Source organism: Anomaloglossus baeobatrachus, unplaced genomic scaffold, assembly GCF_048569485.1.
Source record: "Anomaloglossus baeobatrachus isolate aAnoBae1 unplaced genomic scaffold, aAnoBae1.hap1 Scaffold_658, whole genome shotgun sequence".
In the NCBI taxonomy this organism is placed as follows: Eukaryota; Metazoa; Chordata; class Amphibia; order Anura; family Aromobatidae; genus Anomaloglossus; species Anomaloglossus baeobatrachus.
In genome coordinates, this window is record NW_027445028.1 from 128,438 (window position 1) to 145,358 (window position 16,921).

The 16,921-nt window shown below is 47.6% G+C and overlaps 9 non-coding genes and 2 pseudogenes across 9 annotated transcripts; all 11 read right to left on the reverse strand.

Moving 5' to 3' along the window:
* Positions 1 to 1,526: 1,526 nt before the first annotated feature.
* On the reverse strand, positions 1,527 to 1,717 carry LOC142286412 (U2 spliceosomal RNA). Its single transcript, XR_012747581.1, has one exon. It is a non-coding gene; the product is annotated as a U2 spliceosomal RNA (small nuclear RNA).
* A 1,387-nt stretch (positions 1,718 to 3,104) lies between these two features.
* Positions 3,105 to 3,297, reverse strand: LOC142286429 (U2 spliceosomal RNA). Its single transcript, XR_012747597.1, has one exon. It is a non-coding gene; the product is annotated as a U2 spliceosomal RNA (small nuclear RNA).
* A 688-nt stretch (positions 3,298 to 3,985) lies between these two features.
* On the reverse strand, positions 3,986 to 4,112 carry LOC142286439 (U2 spliceosomal RNA; annotated as a pseudogene).
* A 1,387-nt stretch (positions 4,113 to 5,499) lies between these two features.
* LOC142286427 (U2 spliceosomal RNA) lies at positions 5,500 to 5,692 on the reverse strand. The gene has a single exon (XR_012747595.1). It is a non-coding gene; the product is annotated as a U2 spliceosomal RNA (small nuclear RNA).
* Positions 5,693 to 7,881: 2,189 nt separating this feature from the next.
* Positions 7,882 to 8,072, reverse strand: LOC142286413 (U2 spliceosomal RNA). The gene has a single exon (XR_012747582.1). It is a non-coding gene; the product is annotated as a U2 spliceosomal RNA (small nuclear RNA).
* A 1,387-nt stretch (positions 8,073 to 9,459) lies between these two features.
* On the reverse strand, positions 9,460 to 9,650 carry LOC142286414 (U2 spliceosomal RNA). The gene has a single exon (XR_012747583.1). It is a non-coding gene; the product is annotated as a U2 spliceosomal RNA (small nuclear RNA).
* A 1,387-nt stretch (positions 9,651 to 11,037) lies between these two features.
* On the reverse strand, positions 11,038 to 11,228 carry LOC142286416 (U2 spliceosomal RNA). Its single transcript, XR_012747584.1, has one exon. It is a non-coding gene; the product is annotated as a U2 spliceosomal RNA (small nuclear RNA).
* A 1,387-nt stretch (positions 11,229 to 12,615) lies between these two features.
* On the reverse strand, positions 12,616 to 12,806 carry LOC142286417 (U2 spliceosomal RNA). Its single transcript, XR_012747585.1, has one exon. It is a non-coding gene; the product is annotated as a U2 spliceosomal RNA (small nuclear RNA).
* A 1,387-nt stretch (positions 12,807 to 14,193) lies between these two features.
* LOC142286418 (U2 spliceosomal RNA) lies at positions 14,194 to 14,384 on the reverse strand. The gene has a single exon (XR_012747586.1). It is a non-coding gene; the product is annotated as a U2 spliceosomal RNA (small nuclear RNA).
* A 1,387-nt stretch (positions 14,385 to 15,771) lies between these two features.
* LOC142286432 (U2 spliceosomal RNA) lies at positions 15,772 to 15,964 on the reverse strand. Its single transcript, XR_012747599.1, has one exon. It is a non-coding gene; the product is annotated as a U2 spliceosomal RNA (small nuclear RNA).
* A 730-nt stretch (positions 15,965 to 16,694) lies between these two features.
* On the reverse strand, positions 16,695 to 16,821 carry LOC142286440 (U2 spliceosomal RNA; annotated as a pseudogene).
* Between the last annotated feature and the right edge of the window lie 100 nt (positions 16,822 to 16,921).

Sequence of the window (16,921 nt, forward strand, 5' to 3'; positions counted from 1 at the left end):
GAATATACTATCCACCCAGAGTACTAGCAAGCGCAACCTTCCAGTGTGCATTGTATCATTGTACTAAGGTGGCCTGGAGCTTAAACCACCTCTTCGAACAACACTACACTTGATCTTAGCCAAAAGGCCGAGAAGCGATAACCAGAATTGGTTTGGGCCTCGAGTGGCACCCTGGCCTATGCCGGACACATCTTAGGGAGAGAGAGCGAGAGGGAGACAAACCCACGCCTACACAAGACATTTTGTCACCCAAGCCAACCCTTGAAAAGGCTGCTTTGCAGAGCCAAAACAAGAAGAATGGTGCGTTTTGCAGCCGCCGCCCACTGCAATGAATCTGAATAACTCCTCCTTTAGGGCGCAAGCAACTCCCCTCCCCCTTGCAGTCTTTCCAATTCACGATACAAAAAGACGGACAGGACAGGTTGCCTGACTTTCCGTCACTGCCACCCTTTGCCATCCTTACCCGTAGAAAGCCCTTTCATCATCCCCAAACCCTAATCTTTTCCCTTTCCTTCCCAGCCCCCAAACCCTGCCCTCTGTACCTTTCTCACCACCCGCTTCCCTTCTCCTGTCATCCCCCTACCACCCGGGAAAAAAAGAGATTGCCCCCTCCTTCCACTAGCCCACCCTCCCACCCAAAGAACAACTTCTTCTGCGCAGCTTGTTTTCTAGGCAGCAGCGCTATTGTGATGTCATCGGGGGGCATTGTGACAAGCCGCCAGTGTTCCGTCTCTTCATGTTGTGCACAGTTCAAACGGAAAATACATCAACAGGCAGACTACAGAAAAGCTTACTATCAAAGGTTAGAGGGGGGCTTTCTCAGAGGGCTTTTTACAGTTTTTCTATTCCCAATTAGCCGTTTAAGTGTACTTATTGAAAGTAGTAATTCTTTCATAGGCCGCCCTTTCTTAGTATTTGACGTTCCTTATATTGCGGTATGAGGCTTCGCAGTAGGTTGCAAACATTCATCACCCATGACTGTCCCCAATTGAGCTCAGAAGCTCAATGTCTATCATGACCTCTCTTTTAGAATGTCCAAGAGCAAGCAAACTATTCCTCCAGGAGAGGGCGCCAACAGACTACTAAAGAGATCATCATTACTCAAAGAAAACCCCAAAAACCAATGCATGATAGGAATAAACAGGTAACTTTCTTTGGAGTGGAAGCGGAGAGATCGCACCAGATGCCAATTCTAGATGTTATCACACCTGTGGTCACTGCAGCAGCAGGTGAATCCACTTTGTCCAAAAGGGATCTATTCCATTCAATTGCAAATGATCTAGATAAGACAGAGAACTGCAGCACGGGGACATAGCCGAGTTGGTCAGGTTGAGTGGTGATGAGTTTGCTATTTGGATGAATAAAGAAAGTCAAAAGTGTGAAAGATAAAAAACAAAAGGAGGAAGTGTGAAAAGTGAATGGGCCAAATTGAGGTGCATATGAAGACGTATGCTTTCTTCCAATTCATTAAATCGGGCTAATATGAATCAGGTGAATTGAGTTCTGCTTTTGGAAACTGGGTTAAGAAGGGGTGCACCGTTCCTGGAGGTACTGCAATACCAGGTCAATGCGTGGAGTGGACAGAGCAAGCTCTTTTTCCATCTCCCTGTTCTAAAAATCCATTTAATATATGGTCCCCAGATAGGGGACGTATCAGATATTAAACTGATAAGAACAGATACTACACTTGATCTTAGCCAAAAGGCCGAGAAGCGATAACCAGAATTGGTTTGGGCCTCGAGTGGCACCCTGGCCTATGCCGGACACATCTTAGGGAGAGAGAGCGAGAGGGAGACAAACCCACGCCTACACAAGACATTTTGTCACCCAAGCCAACCCTTGAAAAGGCTGCTTTGCAGAGCCAAAACAAGAAGAATGGTGCGTTTTGCAGCCGCCGCCCACTGCAATGAATCTGAATAACTCCTCCTTTAGGGCGCAAGCAACTCCCCTCCCCCTTGCAGTCTTTCCAATTCACGATACAAAAAGACGGACAGGACAGGTTGCCTGACTTTCCGTCACTGCCACCCTTTGCCATCCTTACCCGTAGAAAGCCCTTTCATCATCCCCAAACCCTAATCTTTTCCCTTTCCTTCCCAGCCCCCAAACCCTGCCCTCTGTACCTTTCTCACCACCCGCTTCCCTTCTCCTGTCATCCCCCTACCACCCGGGAAAAAAAGAGATTGCCCCCTCCTTCCACTAGCCCACCCTCCCACCCAAAGAACAACTTCTTCTGCGCAGCTTGTTTTCTAGGCAGCAGCGCTATTGTGATGTCATCGGGGGGCATTGTGACAAGCCGCCAGTGTTCCGTCTCTTCATGTTGTGCACAGTTCAAACGGAAAATACATCAACAGGCAGACTACAGAAAAGCTTACTATCAAAGGTTAGAGGGGGGCTTTCTCAGAGGGCTTTTTACAGTTTTTCTATTCCCAATTAGCCGTTTAAGTGTACTTATTGAAAGTAGTAATTCTTTCATAGGCCGCCCTTTCTTAGTATTTGACGTTCCTTATATTGCGGTATGAGGCTTCGCAGTAGGTTGCAAACATTCATCACCCATGACTGTCCCCAATTGAGCTCAGAAGCTCAATGTCTATCATGACCTCTCTTTTAGAATGTCCAAGAGCAAGCAAACTATTCCTCCAGGAGAGGGCGCCAACAGACTACTAAAGAGATCATCATTACTCAAAGAAAACCCCAAAAACCAATGCATGATAGGAATAAACAGGTAACTTTCTTTGGAGTGGAAGCGGAGAGATCGCACCAGATGCCAATTCTAGATGTTATCACACCTGTGGTCACTGCAGCAGCAGGTGAATCCACTTTGTCCAAAAGGGATCTATTCCATTCAATTGCAAATGATCTAGATAAGACAGAGAACTGCAGCACGGGGACATAGCCGAGTTGGTCAGGTTGAGTGGTGATGAGTTTGCTATTTGGATGAATAAAGAAAGTCAAAAGTGTGAAAGATAAAAAACAAAAGGAGGAAGTGTGAAAAGTGAATGGGCCAAATTGAGGTGCATATGAAGACGTATGCTTTCTTCCAATTCATTAAATCGGGCTAATATGAATCAGGTGAATTGAGTTCTGCTTTTGGAAACTGGGTTAAGAAGGGGTGCACCGTTCCTGGAGGTACTGCAATACCAGGTCAATGCGTGGAGTGGACAGAGCAAGCTCTTTTTCCATCTCCCTGTTCTAAAAATCCATTTAATATATGGTCCCCAGATAGGGGACGTATCAGATATTAAACTGATAAGAACAGATTTTTGATTTAATGAAGCTTTCCAAAGCACCGCAAAAAATGCATGACCGAAGTCACACCAAAAACAGTGCAAAGGCTAGGATTCGTGTGGACCCCTCCGTGAGGAGAGGGTCCCCAAAAATCAACCCCGTCCCTCCGAGCCAGAAGGCCACAGCAAGGGTCAGGGATCTTCGGTGCTCCCCCAAGCCGAAGCCTGGTTGAGCCTTGTCGTTGCTCCCAGCGTCCACCCAGGCATCTTACCCAAGTGGAGTAGAGAGCTACTAGTTGTTGGTTTCGCAGCCGAAACTGCCCGGACCGTCAACCGGTGTTGGTTTCTCAGCCCAAGGCTAACCGGACCTCCAACCGGGTGTTGGTTTCTCAGCCGAAGCTGAGCCGGACCTCCAACCGGGTGTTGGTTTCTCAGCCGAAGCTGACCCAGACCTCCAACCGGGTGTTGGTTTCTCAGCCGAAGCTGACCCGGACCTCCAACCGGGTGTTGGTTTCTCAGCCCAAAGCTGAACGGACCTCCGACCATGATTATAAAAATTTCCCTTCCTAGCCAGAAGGCCGGGATAGAGCAATATGCTCAGAAAGTATGAAAGGGCAAGGTACGGTGTGCTACAGAGCCCAAGGCTCGCCGGGGTCCCAAGCCAGCAAGCTCAGACTCACTCCAGGGTCGTCAGTCCTGGGGCACATTGCACCATAGCCCCCACACTTACTCAGTCTAATAGCCTCGATCCTGGTAGAGCCATGTTTTCCTCTAGATGAATATACTATACATCAAGAGTACTAGCAAGCGCAACCTTCCAGTGTGCATTGCATCTGCCGAGCCTCACAGATACTACACTTGATCTTAGCCAAAAGGCCGAGAAGCGATAACCAGAATTGGTTTGGGCCTCGAGTGGCACCCTGGCCTATGCCGGACACATCTTAGGGAGAGAGAGCGAGAGGGAGACAAACCCACGCCTACACAAGACATTTTGTCACCCAAGCCAACCCTTGAAAAGGCTGCTTTGCAGAGCCAAAACAAGAAGAATGGTGCGTTTTGCAGCCGCCGCCCACTGCAATGAATCTGAATAACTCCTCCTTTAGGGCGCAAGCAACTCCCCTCCCCCTTGCAGTCTTTCCAATTCACGATACAAAAAGACGGACAGGACAGGTTGCCTGACTTTCCGTCACTGCCACCCTTTGCCATCCTTACCCGTAGAAAGCCCTTTCATCATCCCCAAACCCTAATCTTTTCCCTTTCCTTCCCAGCCCCCAAACCCTGCCCTCTGTACCTTTCTCACCACCCGCTTCCCTTCTCCTGTCATCCCCCTACCACCCGGGAAAAAAAGAGATTGCCCCCTCCTTCCACTAGCCCACCCTCCCACCCAAAGAACAACTTCTTCTGCGCAGCTTGTTTTCTAGGCAGCAGCGCTATTGTGATGTCATCGGGGGGCATTGTGACAAGCCGCCAGTGTTCCGTCTCTTCATGTTGTGCACAGTTCAAACGGAAAATACATCAACAGGCAGACTACAGAAAAGCTTACTATCAAAGGTTAGAGGGGGGCTTTCTCAGAGGGCTTTTTACAGTTTTTCTATTCCCAATTAGCCGTTTAAGTGTACTTATTGAAAGTAGTAATTCTTTCATAGGCCGCCCTTTCTTAGTATTTGACGTTCCTTATATTGCGGTATGAGGCTTCGCAGTAGGTTGCAAACATTCATCACCCATGACTGTCCCCAATTGAGCTCAGAAGCTCAATGTCTATCATGACCTCTCTTTTAGAATGTCCAAGAGCAAGCAAACTATTCCTCCAGGAGAGGGCGCCAACAGACTACTAAAGAGATCATCATTACTCAAAGAAAACCCCAAAAACCAATGCATGATAGGAATAAACAGGTAACTTTCTTTGGAGTGGAAGCGGAGAGATCGCACCAGATGCCAATTCTAGATGTTATCACACCTGTGGTCACTGCAGCAGCAGGTGAATCCACTTTGTCCAAAAGGGATCTATTCCATTCAATTGCAAATGATCTAGATAAGACAGAGAACTGCAGCACGGGGACATAGCCGAGTTGGTCAGGTTGAGTGGTGATGAGTTTGCTATTTGGATGAATAAAGAAAGTCAAAAGTGTGAAAGATAAAAAACAAAAGGAGGAAGTGTGAAAAGTGAATGGGCCAAATTGAGGTGCATATGAAGACGTATGCTTTCTTCCAATTCATTAAATCGGGCTAATATGAATCAGGTGAATTGAGTTCTGCTTTTGGAAACTGGGTTAAGAAGGGGTGCACCGTTCCTGGAGGTACTGCAATACCAGGTCAATGCGTGGAGTGGACAGAGCAAGCTCTTTTTCCATCTCCCTGTTCTAAAAATCCATTTAATATATGGTCCCCAGATAGGGGACGTATCAGATATTAAACTGATAAGAACAGATTTTTGATTTAATGAAGCTTTCCAAAGCACCACAAAAAATGCATGACCGAAGTCACACCAAAAACAGTGCAAAGGCTAGGATTCGTGTGGACCCCACCGTGAGGAGAGGGTCCCCAAAAATCAACCCCGTCCCTCCGAGCCAGAAGGCCACAGCAAGGGTCAGGGATCTTCGGTGCTCCCCCAAGCCGAAGCCTGGTTGAGCCTTGTCGTTGCTCCCAGCGTCCACCCAGGCATCTTACCCAAGTGGAGTAGAGAGCTACTAGTTGTTGGTTTCGCAGCCGAAACTGCCCGGACCGTCAACCGGTGTTGGTTTCTCAGCCCAAGGCTAACCGGACCTCCAACCGGGTGTTGGTTTCTCAGCCGAAGCTGACCCAGACCTCCAACCGAGTGTTGGTTTCTCAGCCGAAGCTGACCCAGACCTCCAACCGGGTGTTAGTTTCTCAGCCCAAAGCTGACCAGACCTCCGACCGGGATTGTAAAAATTTCCCTTCCTAGCCAGAAGGCCGGGATAGGGTAATATGCTCAAAAAGTATGAAAAGGCAAGGTACGGTGTGCTACAGAGCCCAAGGCTTGCCGGGGTCCCAAGCCAGCAAGCTCAGACTCACTCCAGGGTCGTCAGTCCTGGGGCACGTTGTACCATAGCCCCCCACCCTTACTCAGTCTAATAGCCTCGATCCTGGTAGGGCCATGTTTTCCTCTAGATGAATATACTATCCACCCAGAGTACTAGCAAGCGCAACCTTCCAGTGTGCATTGTATCATTGTACTAAGGTGGCCTGGAGCTTAATCCACCTCTTCGAACAACACTACACTTGATCTTAGCCAAAAGGCCGAGAAGCGATAACCAGAATTGGTTTGGGCCTCGAGTGGCACCCTGGCCTATGCCGGACACATCTTAGGGAGAGAGAGCGAGAGGGAGACAAACCCACGCCTACACAAGACATTTTGTCACCCAAGCCAACCCTTGAAAAGGCTGCTTTGCAGAGCCAAAACAAGAAGAATGGTGCGTTTTGCAGCCGCCGCCCACTGCAATGAATCTGAATAACTCCTCCTTTAGGGCGCAAGCAACTCCCCTCCCCCTTGCAGTCTTTCCAATTCACGATACAAAAAGACGGACAGGACAGGTTGCCTGACTTTCCGTCACTGCCACCCTTTGCCATCCTTACCCGTAGAAAGCCCTTTCATCATCCCCAAACCCTAATCTTTTCCCTTTCCTTCCCAGCCCCCAAACCCTGCCCTCTGTACCTTTCTCACCACCCGCTTCCCTTCTCCTGTCATCCCCCTACCACCCGGGAAAAAAAGAGATTGCCCCCTCCTTCCACTAGCCCACCCTCCCACCCAAAGAACAACTTCTTCTGCGCAGCTTGTTTTCTAGGCAGCAGCGCTATTGTGATGTCATCGGGGGGCATTGTGACAAGCCGCCAGTGTTCCGTCTCTTCATGTTGTGCACAGTTCAAACGGAAAATACATCAACAGGCAGACTACAGAAAAGCTTACTATCAAAGGTTAGAGGGGGGCTTTCTCAGAGGGCTTTTTACAGTTTTTCTATTCCCAATTAGCCGTTTAAGTGTACTTATTGAAAGTAGTAATTCTTTCATAGGCCGCCCTTTCTTAGTATTTGACGTTCCTTATATTGCGGTATGAGGCTTCGCAGTAGGTTGCAAACATTCATCACCCATGACTGTCCCCAATTGAGCTCAGAAGCTCAATGTCTATCATGACCTCTCTTTTAGAATGTCCAAGAGCAAGCAAACTATTCCTCCAGGAGAGGGCGCCAACAGACTACTAAAGAGATCATCATTACTCAAAGAAAACCCCAAAAACCAATGCATGATAGGAATAAACAGGTAACTTTCTTTGGAGTGGAAGCGGAGAGATCGCACCAGATGCCAATTCTAGATGTTATCACACCTGTGGTCACTGCAGCAGCAGGTGAATCCACTTTGTCCAAAAGGGATCTATTCCATTCAATTGCAAATGATCTAGATAAGACAGAGAACTGCAGCACGGGGACATAGCCGAGTTGGTCAGGTTGAGTGGTGATGAGTTTGCTATTTGGATGAATAAAGAAAGTCAAAAGTGTGAAAGATAAAAAACAAAAGGAGGAAGTGTGAAAAGTGAATGGGCCAAATTGAGGTGCATATGAAGACGTATGCTTTCTTCCAATTCATTAAATCGGGCTAATATGAATCAGGTGAATTGAGTTCTGCTTTTGGAAACTGGGTTAAGAAGGGGTGCACCGTTCCTGGAGGTACTGCAATACCAGGTCAATGCGTGGAGTGGACAGAGCAAGCTCTTTTTCCATCTCCCTGTTCTAAAAATCCATTTAATATATGGTCCCCAGATAGGGGACGTATCAGATATTAAACTGATAAGAACAGATACTACACTTGATCTTAGCCAAAAGGCCGAGAAGCGATAACCAGAATTGGTTTGGGCCTCGAGTGGCACCCTGGCCTATGCCGGACACATCTTAGGGAGAGAGAGCGAGAGGGAGACAAACCCACGCCTACACAAGACATTTTGTCACCCAAGCCAACCCTTGAAAAGGCTGCTTTGCAGAGCCAAAACAAGAAGAATGGTGCGTTTTGCAGCCGCCGCCCACTGCAATGAATCTGAATAACTCCTCCTTTAGGGCGCAAGCAACTCCCCTCCCCCTTGCAGTCTTTCCAATTCACGATACAAAAAGACGGACAGGACAGGTTGCCTGACTTTCCGTCACTGCCACCCTTTGCCATCCTTACCCGTAGAAAGCCCTTTCATCATCCCCAAACCCTAATCTTTTCCCTTTCCTTCCCAGCCCCCAAACCCTGCCCTCTGTACCTTTCTCACCACCCGCTTCCCTTCTCCTGTCATCCCCCTACCACCCGGGAAAAAAAGAGATTGCCCCCTCCTTCCACTAGCCCACCCTCCCACCCAAAGAACAACTTCTTCTGCGCAGCTTGTTTTCTAGGCAGCAGCGCTATTGTGATGTCATCGGGGGGCATTGTGACAAGCCGCCAGTGTTCCGTCTCTTCATGTTGTGCACAGTTCAAACGGAAAATACATCAACAGGCAGACTACAGAAAAGCTTACTATCAAAGGTTAGAGGGGGGCTTTCTCAGAGGGCTTTTTACAGTTTTTCTATTCCCAATTAGCCGTTTAAGTGTACTTATTGAAAGTAGTAATTCTTTCATAGGCCGCCCTTTCTTAGTATTTGACGTTCCTTATATTGCGGTATGAGGCTTCGCAGTAGGTTGCAAACATTCATCACCCATGACTGTCCCCAATTGAGCTCAGAAGCTCAATGTCTATCATGACCTCTCTTTTAGAATGTCCAAGAGCAAGCAAACTATTCCTCCAGGAGAGGGCGCCAACAGACTACTAAAGAGATCATCATTACTCAAAGAAAACCCCAAAAACCAATGCATGATAGGAATAAACAGGTAACTTTCTTTGGAGTGGAAGCGGAGAGATCGCACCAGATGCCAATTCTAGATGTTATCACACCTGTGGTCACTGCAGCAGCAGGTGAATCCACTTTGTCCAAAAGGGATCTATTCCATTCAATTGCAAATGATCTAGATAAGACAGAGAACTGCAGCACGGGGACATAGCCGAGTTGGTCAGGTTGAGTGGTGATGAGTTTGCTATTTGGATGAATAAAGAAAGTCAAAAGTGTGAAAGATAAAAAACAAAAGGAGGAAGTGTGAAAAGTGAATGGGCCAAATTGAGGTGCATATGAAGACGTATGCTTTCTTCCAATTCATTAAATCGGGCTAATATGAATCAGGTGAATTGAGTTCTGCTTTTGGAAACTGGGTTAAGAAGGGGTGCACCGTTCCTGGAGGTACTGCAATACCAGGTCAATGCGTGGAGTGGACAGAGCAAGCTCTTTTTCCATCTCCCTGTTCTAAAAATCCATTTAATATATGGTCCCCAGATAGGGGACGTATCAGATATTAAACTGATAAGAACAGATACTACACTTGATCTTAGCCAAAAGGCCGAGAAGCGATAACCAGAATTGGTTTGGGCCTCGAGTGGCACCCTGGCCTATGCCGGACACATCTTAGGGAGAGAGAGCGAGAGGGAGACAAACCCACGCCTACACAAGACATTTTGTCACCCAAGCCAACCCTTGAAAAGGCTGCTTTGCAGAGCCAAAACAAGAAGAATGGTGCGTTTTGCAGCCGCCGCCCACTGCAATGAATCTGAATAACTCCTCCTTTAGGGCGCAAGCAACTCCCCTCCCCCTTGCAGTCTTTCCAATTCACGATACAAAAAGACGGACAGGACAGGTTGCCTGACTTTCCGTCACTGCCACCCTTTGCCATCCTTACCCGTAGAAAGCCCTTTCATCATCCCCAAACCCTAATCTTTTCCCTTTCCTTCCCAGCCCCCAAACCCTGCCCTCTGTACCTTTCTCACCACCCGCTTCCCTTCTCCTGTCATCCCCCTACCACCCGGGAAAAAAAGAGATTGCCCCCTCCTTCCACTAGCCCACCCTCCCACCCAAAGAACAACTTCTTCTGCGCAGCTTGTTTTCTAGGCAGCAGCGCTATTGTGATGTCATCGGGGGGCATTGTGACAAGCCGCCAGTGTTCCGTCTCTTCATGTTGTGCACAGTTCAAACGGAAAATACATCAACAGGCAGACTACAGAAAAGCTTACTATCAAAGGTTAGAGGGGGGCTTTCTCAGAGGGCTTTTTACAGTTTTTCTATTCCCAATTAGCCGTTTAAGTGTACTTATTGAAAGTAGTAATTCTTTCATAGGCCGCCCTTTCTTAGTATTTGACGTTCCTTATATTGCGGTATGAGGCTTCGCAGTAGGTTGCAAACATTCATCACCCATGACTGTCCCCAATTGAGCTCAGAAGCTCAATGTCTATCATGACCTCTCTTTTAGAATGTCCAAGAGCAAGCAAACTATTCCTCCAGGAGAGGGCGCCAACAGACTACTAAAGAGATCATCATTACTCAAAGAAAACCCCAAAAACCAATGCATGATAGGAATAAACAGGTAACTTTCTTTGGAGTGGAAGCGGAGAGATCGCACCAGATGCCAATTCTAGATGTTATCACACCTGTGGTCACTGCAGCAGCAGGTGAATCCACTTTGTCCAAAAGGGATCTATTCCATTCAATTGCAAATGATCTAGATAAGACAGAGAACTGCAGCACGGGGACATAGCCGAGTTGGTCAGGTTGAGTGGTGATGAGTTTGCTATTTGGATGAATAAAGAAAGTCAAAAGTGTGAAAGATAAAAAACAAAAGGAGGAAGTGTGAAAAGTGAATGGGCCAAATTGAGGTGCATATGAAGACGTATGCTTTCTTCCAATTCATTAAATCGGGCTAATATGAATCAGGTGAATTGAGTTCTGCTTTTGGAAACTGGGTTAAGAAGGGGTGCACCGTTCCTGGAGGTACTGCAATACCAGGTCAATGCGTGGAGTGGACAGAGCAAGCTCTTTTTCCATCTCCCTGTTCTAAAAATCCATTTAATATATGGTCCCCAGATAGGGGACGTATCAGATATTAAACTGATAAGAACAGATACTACACTTGATCTTAGCCAAAAGGCCGAGAAGCGATAACCAGAATTGGTTTGGGCCTCGAGTGGCACCCTGGCCTATGCCGGACACATCTTAGGGAGAGAGAGCGAGAGGGAGACAAACCCACGCCTACACAAGACATTTTGTCACCCAAGCCAACCCTTGAAAAGGCTGCTTTGCAGAGCCAAAACAAGAAGAATGGTGCGTTTTGCAGCCGCCGCCCACTGCAATGAATCTGAATAACTCCTCCTTTAGGGCGCAAGCAACTCCCCTCCCCCTTGCAGTCTTTCCAATTCACGATACAAAAAGACGGACAGGACAGGTTGCCTGACTTTCCGTCACTGCCACCCTTTGCCATCCTTACCCGTAGAAAGCCCTTTCATCATCCCCAAACCCTAATCTTTTCCCTTTCCTTCCCAGCCCCCAAACCCTGCCCTCTGTACCTTTCTCACCACCCGCTTCCCTTCTCCTGTCATCCCCCTACCACCCGGGAAAAAAAGAGATTGCCCCCTCCTTCCACTAGCCCACCCTCCCACCCAAAGAACAACTTCTTCTGCGCAGCTTGTTTTCTAGGCAGCAGCGCTATTGTGATGTCATCGGGGGGCATTGTGACAAGCCGCCAGTGTTCCGTCTCTTCATGTTGTGCACAGTTCAAACGGAAAATACATCAACAGGCAGACTACAGAAAAGCTTACTATCAAAGGTTAGAGGGGGGCTTTCTCAGAGGGCTTTTTACAGTTTTTCTATTCCCAATTAGCCGTTTAAGTGTACTTATTGAAAGTAGTAATTCTTTCATAGGCCGCCCTTTCTTAGTATTTGACGTTCCTTATATTGCGGTATGAGGCTTCGCAGTAGGTTGCAAACATTCATCACCCATGACTGTCCCCAATTGAGCTCAGAAGCTCAATGTCTATCATGACCTCTCTTTTAGAATGTCCAAGAGCAAGCAAACTATTCCTCCAGGAGAGGGCGCCAACAGACTACTAAAGAGATCATCATTACTCAAAGAAAACCCCAAAAACCAATGCATGATAGGAATAAACAGGTAACTTTCTTTGGAGTGGAAGCGGAGAGATCGCACCAGATGCCAATTCTAGATGTTATCACACCTGTGGTCACTGCAGCAGCAGGTGAATCCACTTTGTCCAAAAGGGATCTATTCCATTCAATTGCAAATGATCTAGATAAGACAGAGAACTGCAGCACGGGGACATAGCCGAGTTGGTCAGGTTGAGTGGTGATGAGTTTGCTATTTGGATGAATAAAGAAAGTCAAAAGTGTGAAAGATAAAAAACAAAAGGAGGAAGTGTGAAAAGTGAATGGGCCAAATTGAGGTGCATATGAAGACGTATGCTTTCTTCCAATTCATTAAATCGGGCTAATATGAATCAGGTGAATTGAGTTCTGCTTTTGGAAACTGGGTTAAGAAGGGGTGCACCGTTCCTGGAGGTACTGCAATACCAGGTCAATGCGTGGAGTGGACAGAGCAAGCTCTTTTTCCATCTCCCTGTTCTAAAAATCCATTTAATATATGGTCCCCAGATAGGGGACGTATCAGATATTAAACTGATAAGAACAGATACTACACTTGATCTTAGCCAAAAGGCCGAGAAGCGATAACCAGAATTGGTTTGGGCCTCGAGTGGCACCCTGGCCTATGCCGGACACATCTTAGGGAGAGAGAGCGAGAGGGAGACAAACCCACGCCTACACAAGACATTTTGTCACCCAAGCCAACCCTTGAAAAGGCTGCTTTGCAGAGCCAAAACAAGAAGAATGGTGCGTTTTGCAGCCGCCGCCCACTGCAATGAATCTGAATAACTCCTCCTTTAGGGCGCAAGCAACTCCCCTCCCCCTTGCAGTCTTTCCAATTCACGATACAAAAAGACGGACAGGACAGGTTGCCTGACTTTCCGTCACTGCCACCCTTTGCCATCCTTACCCGTAGAAAGCCCTTTCATCATCCCCAAACCCTAATCTTTTCCCTTTCCTTCCCAGCCCCCAAACCCTGCCCTCTGTACCTTTCTCACCACCCGCTTCCCTTCTCCTGTCATCCCCCTACCACCCGGGAAAAAAAGAGATTGCCCCCTCCTTCCACTAGCCCACCCTCCCACCCAAAGAACAACTTCTTCTGCGCAGCTTGTTTTCTAGGCAGCAGCGCTATTGTGATGTCATCGGGGGGCATTGTGACAAGCCGCCAGTGTTCCGTCTCTTCATGTTGTGCACAGTTCAAACGGAAAATACATCAACAGGCAGACTACAGAAAAGCTTACTATCAAAGGTTAGAGGGGGGCTTTCTCAGAGGGCTTTTTACAGTTTTTCTATTCCCAATTAGCCGTTTAAGTGTACTTATTGAAAGTAGTAATTCTTTCATAGGCCGCCCTTTCTTAGTATTTGACGTTCCTTATATTGCGGTATGAGGCTTCGCAGTAGGTTGCAAACATTCATCACCCATGACTGTCCCCAATTGAGCTCAGAAGCTCAATGTCTATCATGACCTCTCTTTTAGAATGTCCAAGAGCAAGCAAACTATTCCTCCAGGAGAGGGCGCCAACAGACTACTAAAGAGATCATCATTACTCAAAGAAAACCCCAAAAACCAATGCATGATAGGAATAAACAGGTAACTTTCTTTGGAGTGGAAGCGGAGAGATCGCACCAGATGCCAATTCTAGATGTTATCACACCTGTGGTCACTGCAGCAGCAGGTGAATCCACTTTGTCCAAAAGGGATCTATTCCATTCAATTGCAAATGATCTAGATAAGACAGAGAACTGCAGCACGGGGACATAGCCGAGTTGGTCAGGTTGAGTGGTGATGAGTTTGCTATTTGGATGAATAAAGAAAGTCAAAAGTGTGAAAGATAAAAAACAAAAGGAGGAAGTGTGAAAAGTGAATGGGCCAAATTGAGGTGCATATGAAGACGTATGCTTTCTTCCAATTCATTAAATCGGGCTAATATGAATCAGGTGAATTGAGTTCTGCTTTTGGAAACTGGGTTAAGAAGGGGTGCACCGTTCCTGGAGGTACTGCAATACCAGGTCAATGCGTGGAGTGGACAGAGCAAGCTCTTTTTCCATCTCCCTGTTCTAAAAATCCATTTAATATATGGTCCCCAGATAGGGGACGTATCAGATATTAAACTGATAAGAACAGATACTACACTTGATCTTAGCCAAAAGGCCGAGAAGCGATAACCAGAATTGGTTTGGGCCTCGAGTGGCACCCTGGCCTATGCCGGACACATCTTAGGGAGAGAGAGCGAGAGGGAGACAAACCCACGCCTACACAAGACATTTTGTCACCCAAGCCAACCCTTGAAAAGGCTGCTTTGCAGAGCCAAAACAAGAAGAATGGTGCGTTTTGCAGCCGCCGCCCACTGCAATGAATCTGAATAACTCCTCCTTTAGGGCGCAAGCAACTCCCCTCCCCCTTGCAGTCTTTCCAATTCACGATACAAAAAGACGGACAGGACAGGTTGCCTGACTTTCCGTCACTGCCACCCTTTGCCATCCTTACCCGTAGAAAGCCCTTTCATCATCCCCAAACCCTAATCTTTTCCCTTTCCTTCCCAGCCCCCAAACCCTGCCCTCTGTACCTTTCTCACCACCCGCTTCCCTTCTCCTGTCATCCCCCTACCACCCGGGAAAAAAAGAGATTGCCCCCTCCTTCCACTAGCCCACCCTCCCACCCAAAGAACAACTTCTTCTGCGCAGCTTGTTTTCTAGGCAGCAGCGCTATTGTGATGTCATCGGGGGGCATTGTGACAAGCCGCCAGTGTTCCGTCTCTTCATGTTGTGCACAGTTCAAACGGAAAATACATCAACAGGCAGACTACAGAAAAGCTTACTATCAAAGGTTAGAGGGGGGCTTTCTCAGAGGGCTTTTTACAGTTTTTCTATTCCCAATTAGCCGTTTAAGTGTACTTATTGAAAGTAGTAATTCTTTCATAGGCCGCCCTTTCTTAGTATTTGACGTTCCTTATATTGCGGTATGAGGCTTCGCAGTAGGTTGCAAACATTCATCACCCATGACTGTCCCCAATTGAGCTCAGAAGCTCAATGTCTATCATGACCTCTCTTTTAGAATGTCCAAGAGCAAGCAAACTATTCCTCCAGGAGAGGGCGCCAACAGACTACTAAAGAGATCATCATTACTCAAAGAAAACCCCAAAAACCAATGCATGATAGGAATAAACAGGTAACTTTCTTTGGAGTGGAAGCGGAGAGATCGCACCAGATGCCAATTCTAGATGTTATCACACCTGTGGTCACTGCAGCAGCAGGTGAATCCACTTTGTCCAAAAGGGATCTATTCCATTCAATTGCAAATGATCTAGATAAGACAGAGAACTGCAGCACGGGGACATAGCCGAGTTGGTCAGGTTGAGTGGTGATGAGTTTGCTATTTGGATGAATAAAGAAAGTCAAAAGTGTGAAAGATAAAAAACAAAAGGAGGAAGTGTGAAAAGTGAATGGGCCAAATTGAGGTGCATATGAAGACGTATGCTTTCTTCCAATTCATTAAATCGGGCTAATATGAATCAGGTGAATTGAGTTCTGCTTTTGGAAACTGGGTTAAGAAGGGGTGCACCGTTCCTGGAGGTACTGCAATACCAGGTCAATGCGTGGAGTGGACAGAGCAAGCTCTTTTTCCATCTCCCTGTTCTAAAAATCCATTTAATATATGGTCCCCAGATAGGGGACGTATCAGATATTAAACTGATAAGAACAGATTTTTGATTTAATGAAGCTTTCCAAAGCACCGCAAAAAATGCATGACCGAAGTCACACCAAAAACAGTGCAAAGGCTAGGATTCGTGTGGACCCTTCCGTGAGGAGAGGGTCCCCAAAAATCAACCCCGTCCCTCCGAGCCAGAAGGCCACAGCAAGGGTCAGGGATCTTCGGTGCTCCCCCAAGCCGAAGCCTGGTTGAGCCTTGTCGTTGCTCCCAGCGTCCACCCAGGCATCTTACCCAAGTGGAGTAGAGAGCTACTAGTTGTTGGTTTCGCAGCCGAAACTGCCCGGACCGTCAACCGGTGTTAGTTTCTCAGCCCAAGGCTAACCGGACCTCCAACCGGGTGTTGGTTTCTCAGCCGAAGCTGACCCGGACCTCCAACCGGGTGTTGGTTTCTCAGCCGAAGCTGACCCGGACCTCCAACCGGGTGTTGGTTTCTCAGCCGAAGCTGACCCGGACCTCAAACCGGGTGTTGGTTTCTCAGCCGAAGCTGACCCGGACCTCCAACCGGGTGTTGGTTTCTCAGCCCAAAGCTGAACGGACCTCCGACCATGATTATAAAAATTTCCCTTCCTAGCCAGAAGGCCGGGATAGAGCAATATGCTCAGAAAGTATGAAAGGGCAAGGTACGGTGTGCTACAGAGCCCAAGGCTCGCCGGGGTCCCAAGCCAGCAAGCTCAGACTCACTCCAGGGTCGTCAGTCCTGGGGCACATTGCACCATAGCCCCCACACTTACTCAGTCTAATAGCCTCGATCCTGGTAGGGCCATGTTTTCCTCTAGATGAATATACTATACATCCAGAGTACTAGCAAGCGCAACCTTCCAGTGTGCATTGCATCTGCCGAGCCTCACAGATACTACACTTGATCTTAGCCAAAAGGCCGAGAAGCGATAACCAGAATTGGTTTGGGCCTCGAGTGGCACCCTGGCCTATGCCGGACACATCTTAGGGAGAGAGAGCGAGAGGGAGACAAACCCACGCCTACACAAGAC